This window comes from Ptychodera flava, chromosome 1 (assembly GCF_041260155.1).
Source record: "Ptychodera flava strain L36383 chromosome 1, AS_Pfla_20210202, whole genome shotgun sequence".
Classification (NCBI taxonomy): Eukaryota; Metazoa; Hemichordata; class Enteropneusta; family Ptychoderidae; genus Ptychodera; species Ptychodera flava.
The window spans coordinates 19,765,575-19,773,976 of record NC_091928.1 but is presented as its reverse complement, the minus strand read 5'-3'; the positions used below and the strand labels follow the sequence as shown (position 1 = coordinate 19,773,976).

The following is an 8,402-nucleotide window of genomic DNA, read 5'->3' as shown; positions in this document are numbered from 1 at the left end:
TAGTACTGAACAATGGTTTACAGGCAATCCACTCTTATATGAACTAGCTTGCTAGCAAGCCATGTTTTAGATACTGTGGCTTGCCCATATACCAGATAATGCTGAATAGTGGCTTATTTGTAAACCAATACCACACTTCTCTGGCTCAACAGTAAGCCAATTCTGGTTCCATCTGGTTTGAAGATAAGCCAATATTACTGCAATGTGGCTTACAAACAAACCAATTTCTGACTAATTATGGTTTACAAGCAAGCCACTATAAGGATTCCTCTGGTTTACCAACAAGCCATTACAAGCTGGCTTGCAGACATGCCACTCTAGGGCTTTTGTATGGCTTGCTGACAAACCAGTTCAATATTGGCCATATTGCTGGGGGGGGGGGGGAGGGGGATAATTATGTCTGACCATCCTTCAAATTTAAAATGGATTTCTTCAAATTTTGCAGACACAGGGGAGGATTATCATCCATGGAATGGCCTATTGGGTCCTCTATGTGATGGAGCTACACAAAGCAGGACTGTAAAATATCTGAAACACAAACAACAGCTGAAATAGTTAGAAATCCTGCATGCAAGCTACATTAAAAAACAACAACAACAATCATCAAATTAATTTCAGATTAACATTTATTGCAATTTACAAGAAATGAAACAGTAATTGTTGCAACATAATTAAATCTAATACTTACAAGGGTATACTCACTGAAAATGACATTCTTATGAATGCTACTTGTAAGATCATACTGATAACATAATTTGATGTTATAAAGTTTACCTCATGCATCTGATGCAAAATTGCTAGCTGTTTCACCGGGAAATCCCCTGTGCATTACAGACCACTCATAATTGTCAGCACATTTAGTTCACATCCCAGCTTTGTCAAGCCAGAAGTACTCTACAAATTAACAAGTTCCTTTCAGACATCTGATGTAATTAAACTTTGAGACCCTAGATAACTAAGCAAACCCAGCATAACATTGTCTCTTTCCATGCTGCAGAAGATTACACCTTCAAGAAACAACACAAACTGCTTGCTCCTTCATAGACGAGCATACCTAAACAGGCCTGCTGCTTTGCATCTCTTCCTCGGAGTTTTCCAGTATCCTGGAATGTAAAAGATGTAAACACTTTAAATTTGAGGCACAAGGTTAGATCATGGTAAAACACTCAGTACCAAGCTACCAGTACAATGAGGGCAAGGCCTATCTACTGGTATGTTTAGGGAATTTGTGCAAGTATATTGGAATGTTTATTGGCAGCATTCTAAATTACAGTCATGTTCTTAAACACATATTTGACTGCAGGTACACTATTATCAAGTCTTTCTTGGTGCACCAATAATCTGACATGACTACTCAGGGTAAAGTCTCTTAGCATGAAAAAGAGAGCTCTTACAAGTTATTGTCAATGTCATAGGCCTTGCTGCATCACTGCACTTGCAAAATGTGTAAAACTATGGTTTGAATGTCATGATAATGAATTTTAAATCCAGAATATCAAAATGAATATATTACAAGGCAAGATATGTTAGAGTCACAGTGCAATGTGCTTTTGAGACTTGCAAAGAAGCTGGAAAGACTTTGAGAAAGCATTTTATCACTCTGGCTATGCAACAGCCATAATTGATGATATACTTCACATGTATATAGTTTGAAATAAGTAAGTGAAGCTCCATTAACTGTAACTACTGTTTATCATCTACACTTTCTTGGACTACTTTCCTCAGCATACTAAAATGCCAAGTATTATGTTTGTAAACACAGCCTGTATTTTTATCATTTTTATAATTGACAAATGAATTCTTGTCCAGCCCTAAATGAAATTTCAACAATAACAATGCTACATGTACATACTGTACTGAGTAGCTAAACATTGAGGATTTCATTATGCTTCAATGACTTGAATGGGAAACTACAGTTGATAAGCAGAACAAAAATGCTGGCACAAAGCCCCCAAGTTGTGGCTAATGGAGATCCGAACAACAGAACTAAGCCATAATCTACAAGTAAACATATGATTCATGTGAATGAGGGTATGGTTGATGGTCATATCTGCCTTTTATCTTGAAATAAATTGACAAATGCAGATTTGACGTGGCCATGTCCTTGTACAACATCCTAGCACAGCTTTGACGAGCACTCTGTGTACCACCCATATACCTGACAACACTGTAGCAGGGGTAATTTTATACACATCCAGATATAGGAATGTGTGCTGTATGTATGTGACATGCCTAGCACTATATGCATGTACCAGATGTGCTGATCACCTCCCTCTACCAGGACCTGTGTTCAGCATTTGAGGCACAGTGAAATTTTCAGCTGTGAAATTTTCAGCCCCTTTTTACCCTTGTCACATAAAAGCTTACTTCCCTGTACCAGCCTTATTGTAAACACACAGTGCAATTGTGCCTATGCAGACATTCATGTACCAGTTATGTTGGAATTTCCCTATTACAGAACTGTACACATTGCTTCTACAAGGTTGATTTGGAAGCAAATTTTGAAGCTCATTTTTTCAAACCCATGTTACGGTACATGTACTATTTGCAAAACTATTGTACAGGACTGTTGACACACTAGGTACATGGATGTGAAATGCAGCTGTGCTACTTATTTTTCTGACTATACTACACTGAGGATATTATTTTAATAGCTGGTAGTCTATGTAGCTTCCAGAGCTGGTACAGGTATGTGCACATCCCTGAACCAGCCCTCAGAATGTAAAAGGCTGTGAGAGATTTCTAGTGTAGGATTACACGGACGTCGTTGTACTGAATCTGACAGAAATTATAAATCCAGCATGATGAAACTCCATCAGCTGTAGCCATTGGCAATTTTCCAAGTAGTTTTGTTGTGTGTATATAGTTTCTTGTTCTACTTCTTAAAGCATAATGAATGTCTAACATACAGTATCAACCAGTTCATATGTTACAGCATGGTTATTGTTAAAAATCTAATTTCAGTCTGGAATAGAATTCATTTGTCAACAATAACAATGGATGTTAAGCATGTACACAGTACATTGTCAAGCAGAACACTGGTATTCAAGAGACTGTTATATAGCTATCAAAACTGCAGTTTGTACACACAACAATGAAGATTGAAAATTGCTAAAACTTACAGCTAATGTCAGAGCAAACTAGTCAAGGCACATTATGTGCCTTGACTAGTTTGTACTGAATCACAGTAACAATTTTTTTCAACAAGCAATACTTACGTCACAACTGTTACAATTTTTCCAACTGCAGTTTTTCCACCAAAGACACTTGAGAACCAAAAATGTTTGATGCCTGTTTAAAAATAAGGGAAATGGCAAATTATGTTTTGATACACCAGACTAAGATTCAATATCATAAACCAGGTGCAAGCAAATGGCTCCCCTCATAAGATTGATTATAACAATAAAAAGTTTAAACAGGTCTGTCTGTTGTGTGACCACGACAAAGATAATATGTCACAGATATGTAATAACAGCTGAAATTTAAACAAAACCCAAAGTGTTAGTGTACTATGTGGAAATATGAGGAACATTCATGCCTGATGTAATTATTATCACTGCACATAACAATACTTGATCACCTTTTATATATTCGCTCTTTGAATTCCATATCTGAGGGCAGAGTCTTCATTCTGCTTACACATTGTACACAGAGAATCCATTGTTAATTTGTGGAGCTGAAGGCATTTTCTGTATCGAGTATGTTATGTCCTGGACAATCTGTTGAAAAAGAAACAAATAATTATCTATTACCGGTTAGTGGAAGTCAATAGTCACATTTGTACAGGAAGTTATTTGCTGGAAATGAATGACTTTAATATTTACCCATCTTGAGTGACAAGATGGCTCACAAAATTTGTGTAAGCAATGTTGAAGGACCCAAGTTCAAATCATGCTGTGGAAACATAAATTTGCCTTGAATAACAGAATCAACCATTACATCTTTTTGGCCAAAGGATTTGTGAGGTATGTGTCTGTATTAAATCATCTAAGTTGCCAGTTTGAGGTTATTATCAACATAAACAAGAAATATATCATCCATGAAACAGTATGTTTGTTATTGAAAGAATGGCATGAGGATACCTGCAAATAAGCTGTGGCAAGTCAGTTTGCCTGAAAATAACACAGAAAGGTAGTGTGAAACAAATGTGCACTTTTACTCACTTTTTCTGGTAAAATGGGGCATCTCTTTACTGTGGCAATAGCTCTTGTTGCAGCTGTTTGTTGGTGTCTCCGTCCTATATAATAATGACAAAGGGTTATTAAATGCAATTTTCCTGTGAACTGATGGGTGACAAAATTTAAATGATTGCCATCTTTCCGTTCAGGATAGACAATGGCAAGGGTGTTATTAAATGTATAGCGGACTATGGACGACGTACACCGGGCGACGCATTCATGATCTACCTCCCTCAAAGAATAGCCCTGCGTACAGGTCTGTGTGTCAACTTACGGCCTCCGCATAACTGGGGTCTCTGCGGTCCGGATGAGGACTGCAATGAAAACGCTGTCTTTTTGGACGAAATTCTGCTCTTTCGGGGCATAATCCTTTCCCTGCCTACATTAACCTCCTTACCGACCGACGGAAAGATGCGATTAACTTCTCCTAACATCCAAAACCGCTTGTTTTCTGAAACATAACGTACTCGACAAGTTGTTTACCCACGGGGATCGCCATTTTGAATCTCGCTTCAACAACCCCAGTTATCTCCATAGACTGTTGCAGAGGAGCCTGGAGGCCGTATAACGTCGGGAACACACAGACCTGTACTCAGGGCTACTCTTATCAGAAAAGCTCCTCGTCGCCGACCAGCTGACACAGTGGAGCTAAGAAAACGCATTTGATTATTCACCGAGCATGGACGATTTCGGGAAACACATTCATTCGCTGTTGTGAAAAGCCATACGAACATGATAAACATACACCCGTCCATGGTGTTGCGGTATGTCGAAGACAATGGCGAATAGTTGTGACAAGGAAATTTTCACTTTTTCCGACAATACTCAAACGCATGTATGTTACTTAATAATGGTTCAAGCTAGCCAATATGCTTTGAGGAAAAAATCAAGCGCGGTTTAAATCAATGACTTTGCAAAACTTTCACGGAATATGCATAAACAAGCTTACGTTTGATTTGTGCCGGCTGTGCATTCCAAGACGTCGGTTGCAACTTGCATCTGATCATGACCCGTGTATATGTGGTGGCGAATAGCTATCGTTGAGGTACATAACGAGTTCTTGCTTGCGAAGTAATTCTTCATCGGCGACGGAAGCCATTACTGTCGACTTGTACCGGAGAACGGAATCGTAAGCGCTGATACGATCGTCAGTAACGCCTCGGCTATGTACGGTGCGAAGGCCAGTGTAATTCGGATTTTTGGCGGGCGCGGTATCATATCAGTGCCACACAGGAATTAATACGCAACTGCCTAAAGTGAAGGGACGGGGATTCCAATAGCCAGCGGTCCCTTTAAGAGTACGATCAATCAACAAGTACTATAATTCTTACATATGTCACGGAGATATAATATCTATGACGAAGTTTAAACATTGGCTTGGTGAATCATTGTGTAAAATTGAACTATTTTAAAGTGCAATGTTACAAAGGGTGAAAGGACGGTCAAAGGTTAAGGACTTCCTCCTTGTACGCTGTTTGGTAATTTGAACGACCGTCTGAATATCAGTTGCGTTTGCTATGGCTTGTGTATATTTTTGGCACATTCAGGGGCATAGAACATCCATTTCAAACATGTCCTTATTAATAAAATGCCGCGTCGGACTTGTCCCAGGATCAAGGCTGTGGCCTGGCAAAAATCCAGGATATGCCTACAATCCGGGCCTACAGCTACAGAGAATAGCATTGATCCCGATTTCAGGCTTGTATTACTACTGCATGCGTGCATTCGGCCAAAGTTTGTCGTTGTAAGCGTGACTCACGGTTGTGGTAGCTTTAGTCTGAGCTATGAATTATTGTGGTTGTTACTTCCGTCATTGTCTTGGAAAATGTTGACAATCCGACGTATAGGCCCTACATTTATTTTGCATGTCAATGAAAGAAAAATGACGTCATTTGATATCAACGCTTTTTATTGTCAATTATATCCTTCAATTTGTTTTGATATTTATGTGCCCACAGATTTGAAGCAAGTCCATGTCTTTTGCTCAATTGAAAACTTCACAAAATTGTATCGCCCAAATTAAAGCTAATCAATCTGTTGCACTGAATGCGCATGGTCCTCCCTATCGTGCGAAAGGCCTGTCAAGTCGTGACGTGATGTAAAATTCTGGTTTAGAAATTAGCCAGTGACTGATGATGACAATGGCTTGAAAACAGGCCGATTAATTTCATAAACTTGAATGGTTTAAAACTCAAACCATGCCCACAAAGCTGCCACTTGTGGTTGGCTTAAAGATGAGCCAATGAATTTGTTGGTATATAAACAAACCAACGATGCCAGTGGCTCAAATTTAACCGATAAATTATATTGTCAGGGGCTTAAAAAGAAGCCATTCGGCTTAAATTTATACCATGACGGGCTTGATTATAAGCCACCAATGTATTGGTATGAATACACGCCATCCATACTCTGTGTGGTGGCGTGACTTCAAACCATAAAAACCTTAGTGGATTTCGGGCAAACCGAACTTCTACACACTGGTTCACACCGCAAGCCACCTACAAACCAAGTGGTTATATTTCAAGCCAGAAGAATTTGCAGTGTAGGGGTGGCAAAATCATATAGCATGGCTCATTTTAAGCAAAATTAACTTTGAATTTATGCGGGACATACACTTTAAATTCCGTAAACCGCCGACTACGAGTTCGCTTACCGTGTTATACCACGAATTTGCCGAGTTTTTGAGCCTTGTTTGCACGCCGAAAGTTTTTATTTGTAATTTTAGTGCAGTGCACGTTGAAACTTTGCAGGAAAACATTGACGCGTTTTGACACCTTGTTGAACGAAAGTATAAAAAAAACCCATGATTGGATAAAACAAAGTTGACATGTGTTGCTATTGTAGTGCGATGACGTGGTTGAGCACCTGTTTCATTTGAATTGTATGAATTTGCTTGATTGGTTGGTTGAATGAAGTGAAAAGGTGTTTGCAGATCGACGTTAGCGTCACGCTTTGCTCATTTGGGTCGAAAACTTTGAGCAGCATACAGCAATTGCCGAGTCGCTCTACGTAGTTCGATATGGCGGATGAAGTACAAATGAAAGCTGTATCCGGTGCACTTCAACTACCAAAGCCAAAGATGGAAAAGAAAAGTCCCCTGTCACGCCAGTGCTAACGGCCACAATCGGAAGACCAAGCTACAGAGCCACGTCAGAGAAAGGCGCAACAGAAACTGCAAGTACAAAAAAAACAATATGTCTAGATCCACAATGACTGTGGTACTGCGTGTGTTTGCTTGTGGCGAGATTTAACTTTACCAAAGGCGACTGAAATCTCCACATTCAGTGTTTGACAACTGACTTTGAAGTCTTAAATTTCAGCTTCGAATGATCGTGATAACAATAACCCTAACACAGAAGTGATATTTGCAATCAATACTGTTATTTCACGACCTGTAATTGATTTTGAGATGTACAGTCACGCAAAATTAATTCAGTCCGGTGATTCTTTTAAAGTGTCTTTACTCTGTACTTGATGGTGAAATAAATTCCTTCTGGTTAATGTCTCGCATGTTTTTTTACTCGTCGCCACGTGATTTTCTTTTGTTTAAAAAGTGTCCATCTTACAAGTTCTTTTGTTAAAAGTGTCCGATTTACTAGTAAATCGGACAGTTTCTAACAAAAGAACTGTCCGATTTACTAGTAAATCGGACACTTTTAAACAAAATAACTTGTAAATCGGACACTTTAAACAAAAGAAAGCCAGGTGGTAATAATAAAATATTCGGTTATGGAAATTAGAAAGCATGATTAGAACAATGGGCACGAGGCGGAGAGTGGTATAACCGTATTTATCATTCTTGACTTGGTAAGAGCATGATTAAGAAAAGTTGGAGCAAAAAGTGTAGGTATTTCTCATTCGAGGCGCATGCTACCTTAATGTAATATTATAATTTACTGTGATTGAATTCTGAACATGAGCTTACTTTGTGAAATTACGAAAAACTGCAGTAGCCGTTACAGGATTTTCGCTCCAATCCATGCTTTGAAGTCCCTAGAATGTCTGTTAGTCGAAAGCGAGGAAAAAAGTGAACAAAACCGAGGGAAAACACAAGAGTTTATATGTTTTATGTTCTCCAAGCGATCTTACACACGAACACACACACACACGCTTCAGCCAACACTTTCACTTTTAGTTCCAGGAAGACGCCGACAAACACCTTTGAATGACCGAGGCACCGTCCATTTGTAGAATAGAGGGGACCCAAGAATATTACACTAGCTA

At 39.0% G+C, this 8,402-nt stretch overlaps 1 long non-coding RNA gene across 1 annotated transcript; it reads right to left on the bottom strand.

The window, feature by feature from the left end:
• Positions 1–608: 608 nt before the first annotated feature.
• LOC139132261 (uncharacterized) lies at positions 609–5,370 on the bottom strand. The gene is made up of 5 exons (XR_011552259.1): positions 5,128–5,370; positions 4,164–4,237; positions 3,581–3,719; positions 3,219–3,291; positions 609–1,103 (listed from the first exon to the last, which is right to left on the bottom strand). It is a non-coding gene; the product is annotated as an uncharacterized lncRNA (long non-coding RNA).
• Between the last annotated feature and the right edge of the window lie 3,032 nt (positions 5,371–8,402).